Source organism: Coregonus clupeaformis, unplaced genomic scaffold (assembly GCF_020615455.1).
Source record: "Coregonus clupeaformis isolate EN_2021a unplaced genomic scaffold, ASM2061545v1 scaf0044, whole genome shotgun sequence".
Taxonomy (NCBI): domain Eukaryota; kingdom Metazoa; phylum Chordata; class Actinopteri; order Salmoniformes; family Salmonidae; genus Coregonus; species Coregonus clupeaformis.
This window is the reverse complement of record NW_025533499.1, coordinates 432,501-456,002: the sequence shown is the minus strand read 5'-3', so window position 1 is coordinate 456,002 and position 23,502 is coordinate 432,501. Positions and strand designations below refer to the sequence as shown.

Here is a 23,502-nt window from a genome sequence, read left to right as displayed (position 1 = left end):
TGAGGAGAGTGTGTCGCTGTCTGAGTTTAAAGCTCTGATAGAAGAGAATGTAGTTGAACATTGTGATTGTAAATGTTTTTAATGCATCGTGTTCTTGTGTTATGTGTACACACTGGCTACTTCCTGCTGACCTCTGACAGGTCCCCCTCCAAAAAGAGGTTTCTAACCTCAAGGGTCTTTTTCTGGTTAAATAACTTTTAAACATTTAAAACATTTACAAAAATAAAATCTCTATATCTATGTTTTGATATCTATAAATCTAACTGAACTTAGTGTCTATATCTCTATATATCTATACCTCTATATTATTAAAGAGCTCAGTGTCTATATCTCTATATCTATACCTCTATATTATTAAAGAGGTCAGTGTCTATATCTATATATCTATACCTCTATATTATTAAAGAGGTCAGTGTCTATATCTATATATCTATACCTCTATATTATTAAAGAGGTCAGTGTCTATATCTATATATCTATACCTCTATATTATTAAAGAGGTCAGTGTCTATATCTATATATCTATACCTCTATATTATTAAAGAGGTCCGTGTCTATATCTCTATATCTATACCTCTATATTATTAAAGAGGTCAGTGTCTATATCTATATATCTATACCTCTATATTATTAAAGAGCTCAGTGTCTATATCTATATATCTATACCTCTATATTATTAAAGAGGTCAGTGTCTATATCTCTATATCTATACCTCTATATTATTAAAGAGGTCAGTGTCTATATCTATATATCTATACCTCTATATTATTAAAGAGGTCAGTGTCTATTTCTATATATCTATACCTCTATATTATTAAAGAGCTCAGTGTCTATATCTCTATATCTATACCTCTATATTATTAAAGAGGTCAGTGTCTATATCTATATATCTATACCTCTATATTATTAAAGAGGTCAGTGTCTATCGCTATATCTATACCTCTATATTATTAAAGAGGTCAGTGTCTATATCTATATATCTATACCTCTATATTATTAAAGAGGTCAGTGTCTATATCTCTATATCTATACCTCTATATTATTAAAGAGGTCAGTGTCTATATCTATATATCTATACCTCTATATTATTAAAGAGGTCAGTGTCTATATCTATATATCTATACCTCTATATTATTAAAGAGGTCAGTGTCTATATCTATATATCTATACCTCTATATTATTAAAGAGGTCAGTGTCTATATCTATATATCTATACCTCTATATTATTAAAGAGGTCAGTGTCTATATCTATATATCTATACCTTTATATTATTAAAGAGGTCAGTGTCTATATCTATATATCTATACCTCTATATTATTAAAGAGGTCAGTGTCTATATCTATATGTCTATACCTCTATATTATTAAAGAGGTCAGTGTCTATATCTATACCTCTATATTATTAAAGAGGTCAGTGTCTATATATATATATATATATATATATATATATATATATATATATATATATATACCTCTATATTATTAAAGAGGTCAGTGTCTATATCTATATATCTATACCTCTATATTATTAAAGAGGTCAGTGTCTATATCTATATATCTATACCTCTATATTATTAAAGAGGTCAGTGTCTATATCTATATATCTATACCTCTATATTATTAAAGAGCTCAGTGTCTATATCTCTATATCTATACCTCTATATTATTAAAGAGGTCAGTGTCTATATCTATATATCTATACCTCTATATTATTAAAGAGGCCAGTGTCTATATCTATATATCTATACCTCTATATTATTAAAGAGGTCAGTGTCTATATATATATATCTATACCTCTATATTATTAAAGAGGTCAGTGTCTATATCTATATATCTATACCTCTATATTATTAAAGAGGTCAGTGTCTATATCTATATATCTATACCTCTATATTATTAAAGAGGTCAGTGTCTATATCTATATATCTATACCTCTATATTATTAAAGAGGTCAGTGTCTATATCTATATATCTATACCTCTATATTATTAAAGAGGTCAGTGTCTATATCTATATATCTATACCTCTATATTATTAAAGAGGTCAATGTCTATATCTATATATCTATACCTCTATATTATTAAAGAGGTCAGTGTCTATATCTCTATATCTATACCTCTATATTATTAAAGAGGTCAGTGTCTATATCTCTATATCTATACCTCTATATTATTAAAGAGGTCAGTGTCTATATCTATATGTCTATACCTCTATATTATTAAAGAGCTCAGTGTCTATATCTATACCTCTATATTATTAAAGAGGTCAGTGTCTATATCTATATATCTATATCTCTATATTATTAAAGAGGTCAGTGTCTATATCTATATATCTATACCTCTATATTATTTAAGAGGTCAGTGTCTATATCTATATATCTATACCTCTATATTATTAAAGAGGTCAGTGTCTATATCTATATATCTATACCTCTATATTATTAAAGAGGTTATTATCTATATCCAGTGGTGAAAGTAGACGTCATTTCTTCCCGGAATGGGACCTCCTATGTGTGCAAGCATGTGCACCCAAAACATTTACATTCCGGACGGTCTGAGACAAAAATATTGCCACCCCCCTCCCCGCTAAACTAGAATAGTGGATGTACAGCAGGTTTGGCCTAGGTCCAATTCTGTCCTCAGCTAATAGTCGGCAGAACAGAACATGATAGCAGCCCATTCATATGCCTATGCTACAAATTACACACTATGTTTAACACACCTGGTTAGTAGGCTATGTAATCAGTTTAATGTCATTAACATATCCTAATTTTTTCAATCTGATTACACTGACAAAATCCCCAATGTCTCTGTTAAATTAGTTTGTTATTTAGTTTTAGCGTTGATGAAGAGCTTACAATCAAGAGAAAATGTTGCTCTGAAAAAATCTCGAAATAAAGGTGGATAATCATAATAGCCGTTTCAAGAAAAGAATGGAAACAGGCTCCAATGTCAAACCACAGTGTCTTGTTTGTAACGAAATGGTTGCTGTTTGCAAATAAATATTAGACATCCTTATGAATCTAAGCACCGCGCTTTCTAAAGTGACCTTCCCACCCAGACAGAGACTCGACCGACGCAGAAAATGTGTAGCTTCAACTGCTGGCTACTCCTCTGTTGCTTAACCAATAACAATAGATGTGCTTTCCTAAAAGCTTCCTGGGTTTAACCCTCCCGTTGTCATTGGGTCAAAATGACCCGCCACTGTGTTGAACCAACTTTATTTATTTTTTATATTTTTTTGGATCATTTGTGAGAAGGAGGCAGTGATACTTTCTTTAAAGTCTCACTGCCTCCTTCTCACAAATGATTCCAAAAATATAAAAATTAAATAAAGTTGGTTCAACACAGTGGCGGGTCATTTTGACCCTAGGACAACGGGAGGGTTAAACATCTTCTCTTCTCAGAAAGCGAAGGGCTCAATTAATAGGGACAGAATAGCGAAGTCAAATTTTTGTCTCCTCGAAGGCGGCAGCTCAGCTTCAGAATGTCATAGAGAGGAATCAATATATCCTCATATACATCAGTCACGTCTTTTATGGGCATTTTAAAGCTTGTTTCTAGCAGAAAGCATTGTTATAGAACGCTTCATATTATCTGGATACTTTTTTATTTATTTATTTCAAATATAAAGCTAACAATAAGTATACTTTCTGACCTTTTCTTTAACAAAGGATATGGCATACCCTGACTCAATGTGAGCGGTGGTTTTAACCCAACACACCAAGCCCTTCCCAGACACGGAGATATTTAAGGATGGTGACAGAATTGGAGGATTTGACTACACCGACAAAATCTATGGATAGAATAATTGCGTCTGTCAAACAGTTGGCCTACCTCTTTTTTGTTTGTTTGTTTTTATAGGAAGAAATAGGCCCTCTTGTTGTAGGGAAGTCCAGACGATTGTTGAAATGAATTACTTTCAGCACCATTTGCTGTCCACCTCTGGGGATTATGCCGCAGCTGCTCCAAAGATCACGCCTGCCCGCTTTTCTCCTGCGCTCTCTCTCTCCTCATGAATACGTTAATGATTTAAAAAGTATGTCTCATGACACTGCAATACACTGAGGGCTGCAGAAAAACCTCATAGGGTACTACTCTTTATACATAATGTCTGTTAAATGCCGTAGCGCTGCGTCTCTCCAACAGCTCCCTGGAGCGGAGCGCTGTGCGTGGACAAGTTAAACATTTAACGTCCCTGGCTTTGGCCAAGCGGGCACTGCTTATCATGGGGGCGGCATCAGCGCTCACCTAAATAGCCCTCATGCCAGTGACGCCACTGGGTGAGAGAAGTTATCGTTGTTTTTTGGGCAGAATAATGTGAGGTGTTATGTGTTGTTGTAGGAGCGTCTTGGTCAGTTTAGCTCGGGACATGCCGCCGTCGTCAACCTGCGGCTGTAGGCAGCTGCCTCATCCTGCCTAATGGGCGGGCCGGGCCAGCCGTGGGCCCTAATCATAGAATTATATTTAGAATCCATATTAATTCAATAGCATCTCTGTGGGCCTAGTCATTTGTCATTGAACTTTTAAAATGTATTACCTTTTATTTTGGCATAAACACAACCAGTCATGGTGTTTTTATCTGATTGTCAAACAAACACTTCAAAGGTCTCCTTTACTAGGCTACCCGCGCACGTTCATCCACTTGCAACAGCCTCCAAACAGTGGTGAATGGAAAGAGACATCTCTCACACAAAACACCAAAAAGTGTAGTGACATTTGGCGATTGTCATTGGAGCGACGGGTAACAGTGCTTCGAAGGGTGACTGTTGTCGATGTGTGCAGAGGGTCCCTGGTTCAAGCCCAGGTAGGGGCGAGGAGAGGTACGGAAGCAACACTGTTACGCTGACGTCTCGGTTTCGGACACTCATCTCTTGTTAAAAATGTCAGTGTTCTTGTCGAACCACATCGCATTTTGGAGCTATATGCTATACCACCCGTTTTCAAGTCCATTCGCTCATTTTTCATGCTTCTGACATGCGGTAATGATAAATAATGCTGTAATATCCTACAGTTTTTCTTGACCTTTTGTTTTAATTATTGTGATAGGCTCATGTTTGAAAGGTAGGGCGTACACCACGTGCCCCCACTATTTATTTAGCCAGGACTCTGTACCGGCCCATACCGCCTTCATTTCACCCCTGTCTATAGCTCTGTATCTACAGTACCAGTCAAAAGTTTGGACACACCTACTCATTCAAGGGTTTTTCTTTATTTTTACTATTTTCTACATTGTAGAATAATAGGGACGATGTCAAAACTATGAAATATTACATATAGAATCATGTAGTAACCAAAAAAGTGTTAAACAAACCAAAATATATTTTAGATTTTACATTCTTCAAAGTAGCCACCCTTTGCCTTGATTACAGTTTTGCACACTCTTGGCATTCTCTCAACCAGCTTCATGAGGTAGTAACCTGGAATGCATTTCAATTAACAGGTGTGCCTTCTTAAAAGTTTATTTGTGGAATTTATTTCCTTCTTAATGCGTTTGAGCCAATCAGTTGTGTTGTGACAAGGTGGGGGGGGGGGGTATACAGAAGATAGCCGTATTTGGTAAAAGAACAAGTCCATATTATGGCAAGAACATCTCAAATAAGCAAAGAGAAACGACAGTCCATCATTACTTTAAGACATGAAGATCAGTCAATACGGAAAATTTAAAGAACTTTGAAAGTTTCTTCAAGTGCAGTCGCCAAAACCATCAAGCGCTTTGATGAAACTGGCTCTCATGAGGACCGCCACAGGAATGGAAGACCCAGAGTTACCTCTGCTGCAGAGGATAAGTTCATTAGAGTTACCAGCCTCAGAAATTGCAGCCCAAATAAATGCTTCACAGAGTTCAAGTAACAGACCCATCTCAGCATCAGCTGTTCAGAGGAGACTGTGTGAATCAGGCCTTCATGGTCGAATTGCTGCAAAGAAACCACTACTAAAGGACACCAATAATAAGAAGAGACTTGCTTGGGCCAAGAAACACGAGCAATGGACATTAGACTGGTGGAAATCTGTCCTTTGGGCTGATGAGTCAAAATTTGAGATTTTTGGTTCCAACCGTCATGTCTTTGTGAGACGCGTTGTGGGTGAATGGATGATCTGCTCATGTGTATTTCCATTCATAAAGCATGGAGGAGGAGGTATTATGGTGTGGGGGTGCTTTGCTGGTGACACTGTCTGTGATTTATTTAGAATTCAAGGCACACTTAACCAGCATGGCTACCACAGCATTCTGCAGTGATACGCCATCCCATCTGGTTTGGGCTTAGTGGGACTATCATTTGTTTTTCAACAGGACAATGACCCAACACACCTCCAGGCTGTGTAAGGGATATTTGACCAAGAAGGAGAGTGATGGAGTGCTGCATCAGATGACCTGGCCTCCACAATCCCCCGACCTCAACCCAATTGAAATGGTTTGGGATGAATCGGACTGCAGAGTGAAGGAAAAGCAGCCAACAAGTGCTCAGCATATGTGGGAACTCCTTGAAGACTGTTGGAAAAGCATTCCAGGTGAAGCTGGTTGAGAGAGTGTGCAACGCTGTTATCAAGGCAAAGGGTGGCTATTTAAAGAATCTCAAATCTTTTGATGTCCTCACTATTATTATACGATGTAGAAAATAGTAAAAATAAAGAAAAACCCTTGAATGAGTAGGTGTTCTAAAACTTTTGACCGGTAGCGAATGTACAAGTGTACAAGTATTACACACATGTGATTTGGAAATGTGTTTCTTTGCATAACCCAAATCCCCCTGAGACCCTTGGAGAGTGGGGTCACGGCCAGGGTCAACCATTATCAAAGGTGACCCTGGAGTAATTAGCATTAAGTGCCTTGCTCAAGGGCACATCAACAGATGTTTCACCTTGTCGGATGAAGGGTTCCCCTGACACAGTCTTTCCGAAGTGGTAGGACTTTCTTCCCATCTTCAAATCTACTTTTCACCAAGCCGGTAAACAGTGCACTGCTGCCACCACCAGGACATTCCTCTCTTGACGCAATGTATTGTTGGTACTTGAGTTATGATAATGTCATTCAAATTGCAAAAATATAATTGATTATTTACAACAAAGAAATAATAATGAATTTGCATAAAGCCTGTTTAGATGGAATATCATCAATCTATGTTGTTAGATTTGTGGAAATATATCATTGAACCTTTCCTTTAAGGGTTTTCTGTATAGTTGTCTAATATTGGTGGGGAATATGAACCTTCCCTTTAAGGGCTAGTAAGTTTCCCAGTGCCAAATATAGAGAGGATATGTGTGGCTCCACCATTCTCTATACACTCATCAAGGACAAACAATACACACCACCACAACAACAACAAATAACAACAACAAATAACAACAACAACAGCAACAACAACAACAGTAACAACAACAGCAACAACAACAGTAACAAATAACAACAACAACAAATAACAACAACAACAACAGTAACAAATAACAACAACAACAAATAACAGTAACAACAACAACAGTAACAACAACAACAACAACAACAACAACAGTAACAAATAACAGCAACAATAACGGGTTGAGGCCAATCATATGACATATCAATTACTAGCGCCAATAATTCACATTTCATCACTCACCTTCTTTATCCCTCTCCATCCTTCTTTATCCATATTTATCCTTCTCCACCCCTCTTTATCCCACTCCATCCCTCTCCATCACTCTTTTTCCCTCTCCATCTTTCTCCATCCTTCTTTATCCCTCTCCATCTCTCTTTATCCCTCTCCATCCCTCTTTATCCCTCTCCATCCCTCTTTATCCCTCTTTATACCTCTCCATCCCTCTTTATCCCTCTCTATCCCTGTTTATCCCTCTCCATCCCTGTTTATCCCTCTCCATCCCTCTTTATCCCTCTCCATCCCTCCCTATCCCTCTGCATCCCTCTGTATCCCTCTCCATCCCTCTTTATCCCTCTCTATCCCTGTTTATCCCTCTCTATCCCTGTTTATCCCTCTCCATCCCTCTTTATCCCTCTCCATCCCTCCCTATCCCTCTGCATCCCTCTGTATCCCTCTCCATCCCTGTTTATCCCTCTCCATCCCTCTTTATCCCTCTCCATCCCTCTTTATCCCTCTCCATCCCTCTTTATCCCTCTCCATCCCTCTCCATCCCTCTTTATCCCTCTCCATCCCTCTTTATCCCTCTCCATCCCTCTCCATCCCTCTTTATCCCTCTTCATCCCTCTCCATCCCTCTTTATCCCTCTCCATCCCTCTTTATCCCTCTCCATCCCTCTTTATCCCTCTCTATCCCTGTTTATCTCTCTCCATCCCTCTTTATCCGTCTCCATCCCTCTTTATCTCTATTTATCCCTCTCCATCCCTCTTTATCCATCTCCATCCCTCTTTATCTGTAAATGTAAATGTTATCCCTCTCCATCCCTCTTTATCCCTCTCCATCCCTCTCTATCCCTCTTTATCCCTCTCCATCCCTCTTTATCCCTCTCCATCCCTCTCCATCCCTCTTTATACCTCTCCATCCCTCTTTATCCCTCTTTATCCCTCTCCATCCCTCTGTATCCCTCTCCATCCCTGTTTATCCCTCTCCATCCCTCTTTATCCCTCTCCATCCCTCTCCATCCCTCTTTATCCCTCTCCATCCCTCTTTATCCCTCTCCATCCCTCTCCATCCCTCTTTATCCCTCTCCATCCCTCTTTATCCCTCTCCATCCCTCTATATCCCTCTCCATCCCTCTTTATCCCTCTCCATCCCTCTCCATCCCTCTTTATCCTTCTCCATCCCTCTCCATCCCTCTCCATCCCTCTGTATCCCTCTCCATTCCTCTTTATCCCAGTTTATCCCTCTCCATCCCTCTTTATCCCTCTCCATCCCTCTTTATCCCTCTCCATCCCTCTTTATCCCTCTCCATCCCTGTTTATCCCTCTCCATCCCTCTTTATCCCTCTTTACCCCTCTCCATTCCTCATTATCCCTCTCCATCCCTCTTTATCCCTCTCCATCCCTCTCCATCCCTCTTTATCCCTCTCCATCCCTCTTTATCCCTCTCCATCCCTCTCCATCCCTCTTTATCCATCTTCATCCATCTCCATCCCTCTTTATCCCTCTCCATCCCTCTTTATCCCTCTCCATCCCTCTTTATCCCTCTCTATCCCTGTTTATCTCTCTCCATCCCTCTTTATCCGTCTCCATCCCTCTTTATCTATATTTATCCCTCTCCATCCCTCTTTATCCATCTCCATCCCTCTTTATCTGTAAATGTAAATGTTATCCCTCTCCATCCCTCTTTATCCCTCTCCATCCCTCTCTATCCCTCTTTATCCCTCTCCATCCCTCTTTATCCCTCTCCATCCCTCTCCATCCCTCTTTATACCTCTCCATCCCTGTTTATCCCTCTCCATCCCTCTTTATCCCTCTCCATCCCTCTCCATCCCTCTTTATCCCTCTCCATCCCTCTTTATCCCTCTCCATCCCTCTCCATCCCTCTTTATCCCTCTCCATCCCTCTTTATCCCTCATCCCTCTCCATCCCTCTTTATCCCTCTCCATCCTCTTTATCCCTCTCTATCCCTCTTTATCCCTCTCTATCCCTCTTTATCCCTCTCCATCCCCTTTATCCCTCTCTATCCCTCTTTATCCCTTTATCCTTTATCCCTCTCCATCCCTCTTTATCCCTCTCCATCCCTCTTTATCCCTGTTTATCCCTCTTTATCCCTCTCCATCCCTCTTTATCCCTCTCCATCCCTCTTTATCCCTCTCTATCCCTCTTTATCCCTCTCCATCCCTCTTTATCCCTCTCCATCCCTCTTTATCCCTCTCTATCCCTCTTTATCCCTCTCCATCCCTCTTTATCCGTCTCCATCCCTCTTTATCCCTCTTTATCCCTCTCCATCCCTCTTTATCCCTCTCCATCCCTCTTTATCCGTCTCCATCCCTCTTTATCCCTCTTTACCCCTCTCCATCCCTCATTATCCCTCTCCATCCCTCTTTATCCCTCTCTATCCCTGTTTATCCCTCTCTATCCCTCTTTATCCCTCTCCATCCCTCTTTATCCCTCTCAATCCCTGTTTATCCCTCTCCATCCCTCTCCATCCCTCTTTATCCCTCTCCATCCCTCTTTATCCCTCTCCATCCCTCTTTATCCCTCTCTATCCCTGTTTATCCCTCTCATCCCTCTTTATCCCTCTCCATCCGTCTTTATCCCTCTCCATCCCTCTTTATCCTTCTCCATCCCTCTTTATCCCTCTCCATCCATCTTCATCCATCTCCATCCCTCTTTATCCCTCTCCATCCCTCTTTATCCCTCTCCATCCCTCTTTATCCCTCTCTATCCCTGTTTATCCCTCTCATCCCTCTTTATCCCTCTCCATCCGTCTTTATCCCTCTCCATCCCTCTTTATCCTTCTCCATCCCTCTTTATCCCTCTCCATCCCTCTTTATCCCTCTCTATCCCTGTTTATCCCTCTCCATCCCTGTTTATCCCTCTCCATCCCTCTTTATCCCTCTCCATCACTCTTTATCCCTCTCATCCCTCTTTATCCCTCTCCATCCCTGTTTATCCCTCTCCATCCCTCTTTATCCCTCTCCATCCCTCTCCATCCCTCTCCATCCCTGTTTATCCCTCTCATCCCTCTTTATCCCTCTCCATCCCTCTTTATCCCTCTCCATCTCTCTCCATCCATCTTTATCCCTCTCCACCCCTCTCCATTCCTCTCCATCCCTATTTATCCCTCTCAATCGCTCTCCATCCCTCTCCATCCATCTCCATCCCTCTTTATCCCTCTCCATCCCTCTTTATCCCTCTCCATCCCTGTTTATCCCTCTCCATCCCTCTTTATCCCTCTCATCACTCTTTATCCCTCTCCATCCGTCTTTATCCCTCTCCATCCCTCATTATCCCTCTCCATCCCTCTTTATCCTTCTCCATCCCTCTTTATCCCTCTCCATCCCTCTTTATCCCTCTCCATCCCTCTTTATCCCTCTCCATCCCTCTCCATCCCTCTTTATCCCTCTCCATCCCTGTTTATCCCTCTCCATCCCTCTTTATCCCTCTCATCACTCTTTATCCCTCTCCATCCGTCTTTATCCCTCTCCATCCCTCATTATCCCTCTCCATCCCTCTTTATCCTTCTCCATCCCACTTTATCCCTCTCCATCCCTCTTTATCCCTCTCCATCCCTGTTTATCCCTCTCCATCCCTATTTATCCCTCTCCATCCCTCATTATCCCTCTCATCCCTCTTTATCCTTCTCCATCCCTCTTTATCCCTCTCATCCCTCTTTATCCCTCTCCATCCCTCTTTATCCCTCTCCATCGCTCTCCATCCCTCATTATCCCTCTCCATCCCTCTTTATCCCTCTCCATCCCTCTTTATCCCTCTCCATCTCTCTCCATCCCTCATTATCCCTCTCCATCCCTCTTTATCCCTCTCCATCCCTCTCCATCTCTCTCCATTCCTCTCCATCCCTTTTTATCCCTCTCCATCCCTCTTTATCCCTCTCCATCCCTCTCCATCTCTCTCCATTCCTCTCCATCCCTGTTTATCCCTCTCCATCCCTCTTTTTCCCTCACATCCCTCTTTATTCCTCTCCATCCCTCTCCATCCCTCTTTATCCCTCTCCATCCCTCTTTATCCCTCTCCATCCCTGTTTATCCCTCTCCATCCCTCTCCATCCCTCTCCATCCCTCTCCATCCCTCTTTATCCCTCTTTATCCCTCTCCATCCCTGTTTATCCCTCTCCATCCCTCTTTATCCCTCTCCATCCCTCTCCATCCCTCTCCATCGCTCTTTATCCCTCTCCATCCCTCTTTTTCCCTCTCATCCCTCTTCATCCCTCTCCATCCCTCTCCATCCCTCTTTATCTCTCTCATCCCTCTTTATCCCTCTCCATCCCTCTTTATCCCTCTCCATCCCTCTCCACACCTCTTTATCCCTCTCCATCCCTGTTTATCCCTCTCCATCCCTCTTTATCCCTCTCCATCCCTCTTTATCCCTCTCCATCCCTCTTTATCCGTCTCCATCCCTCTTTATCCCTCTCCATCCCTCTTTATCCCTCTCCATCCCTCTTTATCCCTCTCCATCCCTCTTTATACCTCTCCATCCCTCTTTATCCCTCTCTATCCCTGTTTATCCCTCTCCATCCCTCTTTATCCCTCACCATCCCTCTTTATCCCTCTCCATCCCTCTTTATCCCTCTCCATCCCTCTTTATCCCTCTCCATCCCTCTCCATCCCTCTCCATCCCTCTTTATCCCTCTCCATCCCTCTTTATACCTCTCCATCCCTCTTTATCCCTCTCTATCCCTGTTTATCCCTCTCCATCCCTCTTTATCCCTCACCATCCCTCTTTATCCCTCTCCATCCCTCTTTATCCCTCTCCATCCCTCTTTATCCCTCTCCATCCATCTCCATCCCTCTCCATCCCTCTTTATCCCTCTCCATCCCTCTTTATCCCTCTCCATCCCTCTTTATCCCTCTCCATCCCTCTTTATCCCTCTCCATCCCTCTTTATCCCTCTCCATCCATCTCCATCCCTCTCCATCCCTCCTTATCCCTCTCCATCCCTCTTTATCCCTCTCCATCCCTCTTTATCCCTCTCCATCCCTCTCCATCCCTCTCCATCCCTCTTTATCCCTCTCCATCCATCTCCATCCTTCTTTATCCCTCTTTATCCCTCTCCATCCCATGCATGGTATTCATATCAGCCGTCTGATTACAATGAAGAGCAAGTCGTGTCGCTCTGTTCTGGGCCAGCTGCAGCTTAACAAGGTCTTCCTTTGCAGCACTTGACCATGTGACTGGACAATAATCAAGATACGATAAAACTAGAGCCTGCAGGTCTTGCTTTTTGGAGTGTGGTGTCAAAATAGCAGAGCATCTCTTTATTACGGACAGACCTCTCCCCATCTTTACAACCATTGACTCTATGTGTTTTGACAAGGACAATTTACAATCTAAGGTAACACCAAGTAATTTAGTCTCCTCAACTTGTTCAACAGCCACACCATTCATTACCAGATTCAGCTGAGGTCTAGAACTTAGGGAATGATTTGTACCAAATACAATGCTCTTAGTTTTAGAGACGTTCAGTTTGTTACTGGCCACCCATTCCAAAATGGAATGCAACTCTTTGTTAAGGGTTTCAGTGACTTCATTAGCTGTGGTTGCTGACACGTATATGGTTGAATCTTCAGCATACATGGACACACATGCTTTGTTTAGGGCCTACATTTTAGTCATTTAGCAGACGCTCTTATCCAGAGAGACTTACAGGAGCAATTAGGGTTAAGTGCCTTGCTCAAGGGCACATCGACAGATTTTTCACCAGCGACCTTTCAGTTACCGGCACAACGCTCTTAACCACTAAGCGACCTGCCGCCCCTAGAGAGCTGCCCTGCTCTACACCACACCCTACACGTTTGACATTAGAGAGGTTTCCATTAAAGAAAACCCTCTGAGCTCTATTAGATAGATAGCTCTGAATCCACAATATGGCAGAGGTTGAAAAGCCATAACACATACGTTTCCTCAACAACAGGTTACGGTCAATAATATCAAAGGCTGCACTGAAATCTAACAGTACAGTTCCCACAATCTTCTTGTTATCAATTTCTTTCAACCAATCATCAGTAATTTGTCAGTGCAGTACATGTTGAGTGCCCTTCCCTATGAGCATGCTGAAAGTCTGTTGCTCTCCATCTGAGTTGTCAATGCCAGGAGGTTTGTCATTATTGATGGATAGCAATATTTTTTCCACCTCTCCCACACTAACTTTTCAAAATTCAAACTTGCAATGCTTTTCTTTCATTATTAGATTTTTTTTTATGCATGAGTACGATGGCGCACTGTTTGTTGTTGGCATTTCCGGCCTAAGTTTGCCCACTTTGCCAATGAAGTAATAATTAAAATAATTGGCAACATCAAATGGTTTTGTGATGAATAAGCCATCTGCTTCAATGAAAGATGGAGTTCAATTTGTCTTTCAGCCAATCATTTCGTTGAAGTTTTCTTTAAATAATTGATCTTGGCTTCATAATACAGTTTCTTCTTCTTTTTGTTGAGTTTAGTCACATCATTCCTCTATTTGCAGTAAGTCAACCAGTCAGATGTGCAGCCAGACTTATTAGCCACTCCTTTTGTCCCGTCTCTTTCAACCAGACAGTTTTTCAATTCCTCATCAATCCATGGAGCCTTAACAGTTCTAACAGTCAGTTTCTTAACAGGTGCATGTTTATCAATAATTGGAAGAAGCAATTTCATAAATTCAGCATCTGGATGCTTCTTATTAATCACATCAGACCAACAAACATTTTTAACATCATCCACATAAGAGTCACAGCAAAACCTTTTCCCCCTCAGGAGACTGAAAATATTTGGCATGGGTCCCCACATCCTCAAAAGGTTTTACAGCTGCACCATCGAGAGCATCCTGACCGGTTGCATCACAGCCTGGTATGGCAACTGCTCGGTATCCGACCATAAGGCACTACAGAGGGTAGTGCGTACGGCCCAGTACATCACTGGGGCCAAGCTTCCTGCCATCCAGGACCTCTATACCAGGTGGTGTCAGATGTAGGCCCAAAGAATTGTCAAAGACTCCAGCCACCCAAGTCATAGACGGTTCTATCTGCTACCGCACGGCAAGCGGTACCGGAGTGCCAAGTCTATGTCCAAGAGGCTCCTTAACAGCTTCTACCCCCAAAGCCATAAGACTGCTGAACAATTAATCAAATGGCCACCTGGACTATTTACATTGACACCTCCCCCTCTTTGTTTTTACACTGATGATACTCGTTGTTTATTATCTATGTATAGTTACTTTACCCCTACCTACTTGTACAAATTACCTCGATTAACCTGTGTCCCCGCACATTGACTCGGTACCGGTACCCCCTGTATATAGCCTGCTATTGTTATTTTCTTGTGTTACTTTTTATTTAATTTTTTGCTTTAGTTTATTTATTACATATTTTCTTGACTCTATTTCTTGAACTGCATTGTTGGTTAAGGGCTGTAAGTAAGCATTTCACGTTAAGGTCTACACCTGTTGTATTCGGCGCATGTGACAAATTTGATTTGATTTGTTTGACATTAGAGAAGCTTCCATTAAAGAAAACCCTCCGAATAAAGTTAGTGTGGGAGAGGTGGAAAAATTATTGTTATCCATCAATAATGACAAACCTCCTGGCATTGACACCTTAGATGGAAAGCTACTGAGGATGGTAGCTGACTCTATAGCCACTCCTATCTGTCATATCTTTAATCTGAGACTAGAGGAAAGTCTTTGTCCTCAGGCCTGGAGGGAAGCCAAAGTCATTCCACCACCCAAGAGTGGTAAAGCCTTTACTGGTTCTAACAGCAGACCTATCAGCTTGCTGCCAGCTCTTAGCAAACTGATGGAAAAAATGGTGTTTGACCAAATACAATGCTACTTCTCTGTAAACAAATTAACAACACTTTCAGCATGCTCATGGAGAAGGGCACTCAACATGTACTGCACTGACACAAATTACTGATGATTGGTTGAAAGAAATGGATCATAAGAAGATTGTGGGAACTGTACTGTTAGATTTCAGGGCAGCCTTTGACATTATTGACCATAACCTGTTGTTGGCTTTTCAACCTCTGCCATATTGTGGACTCAGATCTATCAATCTAATAGAACAAAATTCAAACAAACAATTATGTTCTTTCATCATTTGTTTCTTTATGCATGAGTACAATGTCTCACTGTTCATTGTTGGCATTTCCTGCCTAAGTTTGCCAATTAAATAATCATTAAAATAATTGGCAACATCAAATGGTTTTGTGATGAATAAGCCATCTGATTCGATAAAAGATGGAGTTTAATTAATCTTTCTGCCCATAATTTCATTTAAACTCCAAATATGTTTCCCATCATTCTTTATATCATTGATCTTGGTTTCATAGTACAGTTTCTTCTTCTTTTTGTTGAGTTTAGTCACATCATTTCTCTATTTGCAGTAAGTCAACCAGTCAGATGTGCAGCCAGACTTATTAGCCACTCCTTTTGCCCCGTCTCTTTCAACCAGACAGTTTTTCAATTCCTCATCAATCCATGGAGCCTTAACAGTTCTAACAGTCAGTTTCTTAACAGGTGATTGTTTAACAATAAGCTATTTCATAAATTCATCAAGTGCAGCGTCTGGATGCTCCTTATTAATCATATCAGAGCAATAAATATCTTTAACATCATCTACATAAGAGTCAGAGCAGAATCTTATACACTATTTTAGGCCCAGCTTTTGGAACTTTGGCTTTCCTGGATATAGCCACTATATGTGACTCGTTTCAGGAAACTAGGCGTATGTCGCAAGTCACGATTTCGCATTTGAACGTTTATTTTTTATTTTTGATCAAAATGCATTTTTTTGTCAGAAATGCCTTCTCGAACATTTGAACTTTCATGTGCCTTAATAACAAACTTTGTTACGAGCCTAGTTGGTTTAGCCACAGAAAAAGACAGGAACCTTCCCGCTAGCCATGATTGGCTGAGATAATGAATGGGCTGGGCATATCAAGAGATGAGTTTCGGATTGGTCTGCCTTGTAACGGCGATCAACAGTGTTGTTGTCACGGAGGAAGTTGACCGAGTTTTGAAATCAGTGGAATGTCTGGTAGAAGCAGAGTATAATAAGGAGATGGATAGAATTATCTGAAGAAAAAAATAATACAAAAAAAAATAATCTCAAAAGGAGAACACAGAAGGCTGTTGTATAAAACACCTGTCTCCGGATTACATCTTCAAACTAAGGGCAACCATGGCATCCGTGACAGAGAGGGGAGAAAGATCTGATGATTATTATGGCATTACACACGGTCAGTGTGAACCAGAGTGACTTGACACCGCGCCGGGCCAAGCAAGCTGTACAAACTAAACGGAAACGACACAGGACGTCTTATTTAATGAAAGGGGTTGCAGTCTGCAGTGAAGCGTTCATCCATGTATACGGGTAAGAGTCTAGCTACAGTTTCAGATATTATACGTTTCTAATTTAGTCAGAAAGTTGTTTTCATTGCAAGTTAAAGCTTACTGTTACCTAGCTAGCTGACAATAGGTGTATGATCTGTGTAGTAATATTATCTCAGAAAGCCATTTGCATTGCTAGTTTTAGCCTAATGTTAGCTAGCTAACTAGCTAACATTGAACCTATTTGGATTAACTTTAGCTAGCTATGACAATCGGTTTGTATTGCTAGTACTCTATGGTTGGGATTACATGTCTAAACAAAAGACTCCACTTCTCCAGATGATTACATGACCCATCAAGTTAGCCATGTGTGTCTGACGGTGATTACGGCTATCTATTGTATAATAATGCTAAAATGCTATATCTGGAATTTGTCTTACAGCATCAGTAGACCACGCCTGACTGTCCTCCACCAGTCATACAAGGAGAATGATCTAATGCCTCCCATCAAAAAGAGAGCTGGCCCAAGCTTCAGAAAGACCAGAGTGAACACATTGTCCGAGATTGCTGCGGTTGTAAAGGACAGCACTGTGACAGGGGTCAACATCCCACGGCTGGTTGGACTGGAGGATGGTACGGTGCTGGTGGAAAGCTATGGCTGGCAACAACACCTGACTCCGTACTTCAGGCCTCTGCCACAGATCAAGCAGTACCAGCACTTCAGGTGAATATCATTTTCATTGCATTGTATGAGGTTATTCTTCTTATCTAACCTTGGGAGGTGAATTGATGTTATGCAAGGTTGTAATGTCTTCTAATATAACTTTTTTTTACAGCTTCGATGCTCTGGAGCCTGGTGTTGTTGTTGCCAAGGAGCGTTCGGACTCAGTCGGGACCAGGTTTCAGCTACTGCGCAAGGCTGACATCCTTCCTCCCATAGATGGTCTGCCTGTACAAGCACCACCTGGACTGGACACAACTAGACAAACTTATATTTTTGAGAAGATCAGGGAGTTTTGCAACGAAGAAGCCATGGACATCACATGCCCTGCACCAAAGTCAAGGGCAGGACAGAAACAGGCTCTCTGAATATAGATTATCTTGTTCAAGCGTGGTTCGGACTGACCAGTTCATCACTGGGGGGCGAGTTCCCAGTCATCAGCACTATCTCTCTCCTAACACACATGTCATGCTACATGCCATAAGTTCCTGCTCCAAAAATTGTTTTATCCTGCTGCTCAGCCAATTTACCACTGATTATATGCATATAACTACATCATCTATCACTGATATAGTTATTGATATTGTTCTTGTACATACTGTATATTATTTTGTTCTTGTTCTTTTTTTCTTTATATTGACACTATCTTTTTTTGACATTGCTACTATGCAAGAAACCATTTCGCTGTACCGTTTACACCTTCTGTAGAGACCCATCAACTTAGACAAGTATGTCTGGGTAAGCGTCTTCTAATATTTATAAAATATTATTTATCTGGACACTTTCTGTTTACCTGGAATTGTTCCTTATTGTAGGCTACTACTTTTACCACTTTTAGTCTTAAACATTACTACACTACTCACTGTTTAGCACATGACCTCACATGTGAATCCTTAAAGAGATGGGTGGGGCTGGCTTTAGAGGGTGTGAACGATGCTGAATGGGTGTAGACAAAGAAGAGCTCTCCAGTAGGTGTACCAAAACATTCAAGGGCGGCCATTTTCTCAAAAGTGGGGTTACAAGTTGATCAACTTTCAAAGCATAATTACTTTCCCATTATTCCCTTAAATGCAGTGTATGATATACCATTTTGTAGCTCTGTGTCTCTGCTTTTATCCTATGTAAAAAACACTATTTCAAATTTTGCTACATAAGACCGAATCAAGGCGGTCGGTCACATATTGAGATCGCTGCATCCAATGGGTACGGATACAGCTTTAGAACAAAATTCTACAGTATTAGTACAAACATGATCAATACATGTGGATGATCTTGTTCCTGTAGTATTTGTAAACACCCTGGTAGGTTGATTAATAACCTGAACCAGATTACAGGCTCTGGTTACAGTGAGAAGCTTCCTCTTGAGCAGACAGCTTGATGAAAAAAAAGTCAATATTCAGGTCCCCAATAAAGTAGATCTGTTTACATCACATCTGTACTGTTCTAGCTTCACTATCAAGCATATATATATATATATATATATATATATATATATATATATATATATATATATATATATATATATATATATATATATATATATATATATATATATTTAATATCAATCACATTATTTAGATACTGGTGGCAAAACCCACAGATATAAAGACAAATAAAGAGAGTCGCAGTTGACGTCACCCTGAAGAAGGCACAGTGATGCCCAACCATTGGTGCTTTACCCACATTACTGGGAGTTTATACTGTATACAGAGTGTGCGACTCGCTTTATTTTTATAGCTTACAGTTTATTTGTCGGTAGTCAGCACACCTCTACACTAAATAATTTCTCTGGATGTGCGCCAGCTCATGCTTTTTATTAGACTACAGCAAAAGCCCAAAAGAAAAGGCTTTAGATGTGCCAGGTGAACATGCAACCACAACACTTGAATAACACTTGACATAAGATCTTCTCTAAGCATTACAGGGATATGGCTCTGAATATATACAGCAACACCTCCCCCATAAACATTCCTGTCTCTTCTATAGATGTTATGTCCTTGTATGGCTACTGCTGTTTCATCAAATGAATAATCTAAGTGAGTCTCAGAAATGGCTAATATATGAATGTTACCTGATGTTAGCAAGTTATTGATTTCATGAACCTTATTTCTAAGGCTACATGTAGTGCATTTGGGAAGTATTCAGACCCCTTGATTTTTTCCACATTGTGTTACGTTAAAGCCTTATTCTAAAATGGATAAAAATAATAATTTACATCAATACACACATAAAGACAAAGCAAAAAATATATATATATACAGTGGGGAAAAAAAGTATTTAGGCAGCCACCAATTGTGCAAGTTCTCCCACTTAAAAAGATGAGAGAGGCCTGTAATTTTCATCATAGGTACACATCAATTATGACAGACAAATTGAAAAAAATAAATCCAGAAAATCACATTGTAGGATTTTTTATGAATTTATTTGCAAATTATGGTGGAAAATAAGTATTTGGTCACCTACAAACAAGCAAGATTTCTAGCTCTCACAGACCTGTAACTTCTTCTTTAAGAGGCTCCTCTGTCCTCCACTCGTTACCTGTATTAATGGCACCTGTCTGAACTTGTTATCAGTATAAAAGACACCTGTCCACATCCTCAAACAGTCACACTCCAAACTCCACTATGGCCAAGACCAAAGAGCTGTCAAAGGACACCAGAAACAAAATTGTAGACCTGCACCAGGCTGGGAAGATTGAATCTGCAATAGGTAAGCAGCTTGGTTTGAAGAAATCAACTGTGGGAGCAATTATTAGGAAATGGAAGACATAAAAGACCACTAATAATCTCCCTCGATCTGGGGCTCCACGCAAGATCTCACCCCGTGGGGTCAAAATGATCACAAGAATGGTGAGCAAAAATCCCAGAACCACACGGGGGGACCTAGTGAATGACCTGCAGAGAGCTGGGACCAAAGCAACAAAGCCTACCATCAGTAACACACTACGCCGCCAGGGACTCAAATCCTGCAGTGCAAGACGTGTCCCCCTGCTTAAGCCAGTACATGTCCAGGCCCGTCTGAAGTTTGCTAGAGTGCATTTGGATGATCCAGAAGAGGATTGGGAGAATGTCATATGGTCAGATGAAACCAAAATAGAACTTTTTGGTAAAAACTCAACTCTGTCGTGTTTGGAGGACAAAGAATGCTGAGTTGCATCCAAAGAACACCATACCTACTGTGAAGCATGGGGGTGGAAACATCACGCTTTGGGGCTGTTTTTTCTGCAAAGGGACCAGGACGACTGATCCGTGTAAAGGAAAAGAATGAATGGGGCCATGTATTGTGAGATTTTGAGTGAAAACCTCCTTCCATCAGCAAGGGCATTGAAGATGAAACCTGGCTGGGTCTTTCAGCATGACAATGATCCCAAACACACCGCCCGGGCAACGAAGGAGTGGCTTCTTAAGAAGCATTTCAAGGTCCTGGAGTGGCTCTAGCCAGTCTCCAGATCTCAACCCCCATAGAAAATCTTTGGAGGGAGTTGAAGGTCTGTGTTGCCCAGCGACAGCCCCAAAACATCACTGCTCTAGAGGAGATCTGCATGGAGGAATGGGCCAAAATACCAGCAACAGTGTGTGAAAACCTTGTGAAGACTTACAGAAAACGTTTGACCTGTGTCATTGCCAACAAAGGGTATATAACAAAGTATTGAGAAACTTGTGTTATTGACCAAATACTTATTTTCCACCATAATATGCAAATAAATTCATTAAAAATCCTACAATGTGATTTTCTGGATTTTTTTTCCCTCATTTTGTCTGTCATAGTTGACGTGTACCTATGATGAAAATTACAGGCCTCTCTCATCTTTTTAAGTGGGACAACTTGCACAATTGGTGGCTGACTAAATACTTTTTTTCCCCACTGTATTACATTTACATAAGTACTCAGACCCTTCACTCAGTACTTTGTTGGAAGCACCTTTGGCAACGATTACAGCCTTGAGTCGTCTTGGGTATGATGCTACAAGCTTGGCACACCTGTATTTGGGGAGTTTCTCCCATTCTTCTCTGCAAATCATTTCAAGCTCTGTCAGGTTGGATGGGGAGTGACGCTGCACAGCTATTTTCAGGTCTCTTCAGAGATGTTCGATCGCGTTCAAGTCCGGGCTCTGGCTCAAGGACATTCATAGACTTGTCCCGAAGCCACTCCTGTGTTGTCTTGGCTGTTAGCTTAGGGTTGTTGTCCTGTTGGAAGGTGAACCTTTGCCCCAATCTGAGGTCCTGAGAGCTCTGGAGCAGGTTTTCATCAAGGATCTTTCTGTACTTTGCTCCGTTCATCTTTCCCCCGATCCTGACTAGTCTCCCAGTCCCTGCAGCTGAAAAACATCCCCACAGCATGATGCTGCCACCACCTTGCTTCACCGTAGGGATGGTGCCAAGTTTCCTTCAGACGTGACGCTTGGCATTCAGGCCAAAGAGTTCAATCTTGGTTTCATTAGACCAGAGAATCTTGTTTATAATATAATATAATCTGAGTCCTTTAGGTGCTTTCTAGCAAACTCCAAGCGGGCTGTCATGTGCCTTTTACTGAGGAGTGGCTTCCGTCTGGCCACTCTACCATAAAGGCCTGATTGGTGGAGTGCTGCAGAGATGATTTTCCTTCTGGAAGGTTTTCCCATCTCCACAGAGGAATTCTGGAGCTCTGTCAGAGTGACCATCAGGTTCTTGGTCACCTCCCTGACCAAGGCCCTTCTCCCCCGATTGTTGACGGACGGGACAGACCAAGGCGCAGCGCAATATGCGTACATGTTTATTAAATATTAACCACAACGACAAAATAACAAACAAAACGAAACGTGTCCAAGGCAGCACAACACAACATACCTTACACGGAACAAGATCCCACAACCCACTAGTGCCAATAGGCTGCCTAAGTATGGTCCCCAATCAGAGACAACGAGCGACAGCTGCCTCTGATTGGGAACCACACCGGCCAACATAGATCTAGACGATCTAGATCTAAACATAGAAAATACAACATAGAACATACCACACAGAAAATACACACCCTGACTCAACAAATACGAGTCCCCAGAGGCGTGACAACTGTGTTCTTGGGGACCTTCAATGCTGCAGAATTTTTTTGGTACCCTTCCCCAGATCTGTGCCTCGACACAGTTGTGTGCCTTTCCAAATAATGTCCAATCAATTGAATTTACCACAGGTGGACTCCAATCCAAGTTGTAGAAAAATCTCAAGGATGATCAATGGAAACAGGATACACCTGAGCTCAATTTCGAGTCTCAAAGCAAAGGACCGCTACCAGGGATCCCTGCAGTTTGTTGTTGTTTCCTGTCTTCCCAGCGACCTGCCCTGTCTGGAACTGAGAGGAGTAACAGTGTAGCCTACGTTGCTATCATGACAAAGACCAAAGCCGGCGGGAGTGCCGTTGAGGACAGTGGTGTCTCTCTATCACAGGTGAAGGATCTTTAAACGAACAAACGAGCTCTATAACAACAAGTGTTGTGTCCAAATACTGGTCAACAAATAAAAGAATGGACGACCTGACCAGAGAGGTCCAGGACCTGAAGAACAGTTTGCAGTTCTCCCAGGAAAGGGTAGCTTATCAGAGAGGAAGGGGCTGGAAACTATTCAGACCCCTTGACTTTTTCCACATTTTGTTACTTTACAGCCTTATTCTAAAATGGGTTAAATAAATCATTTTCCTCATCCATCTACACACAATGCCCCATAATGACAAAGCAAAAACTTTTTTTTTTAAATGTTTGCAAATGCATTACACATAAAAAAACAGAAATACCTTCTTTACATAAGTATTCAGACCCTAGTAACTGATACAAACCGCATCGCAGGATCCAAACTCAGGTAGCTAGTAACCAAAACCTTGCCGACACTTTTTCAGACACTTTCAAAACT

The 23,502-nt window shown here is 41.4% G+C and overlaps 1 protein-coding gene across 1 annotated transcript in view; it reads left to right on the top strand.

Annotated features, from left to right (window-relative positions):
- The window catches only part of LOC121555703 (runt-related transcription factor 2-like), a 95,849-nt gene that overhangs the window by 5,434 nt on the left and 66,913 nt on the right, over positions 1-23,502 (top strand). The gene's annotated exons all lie outside the window — the stretch shown is intronic.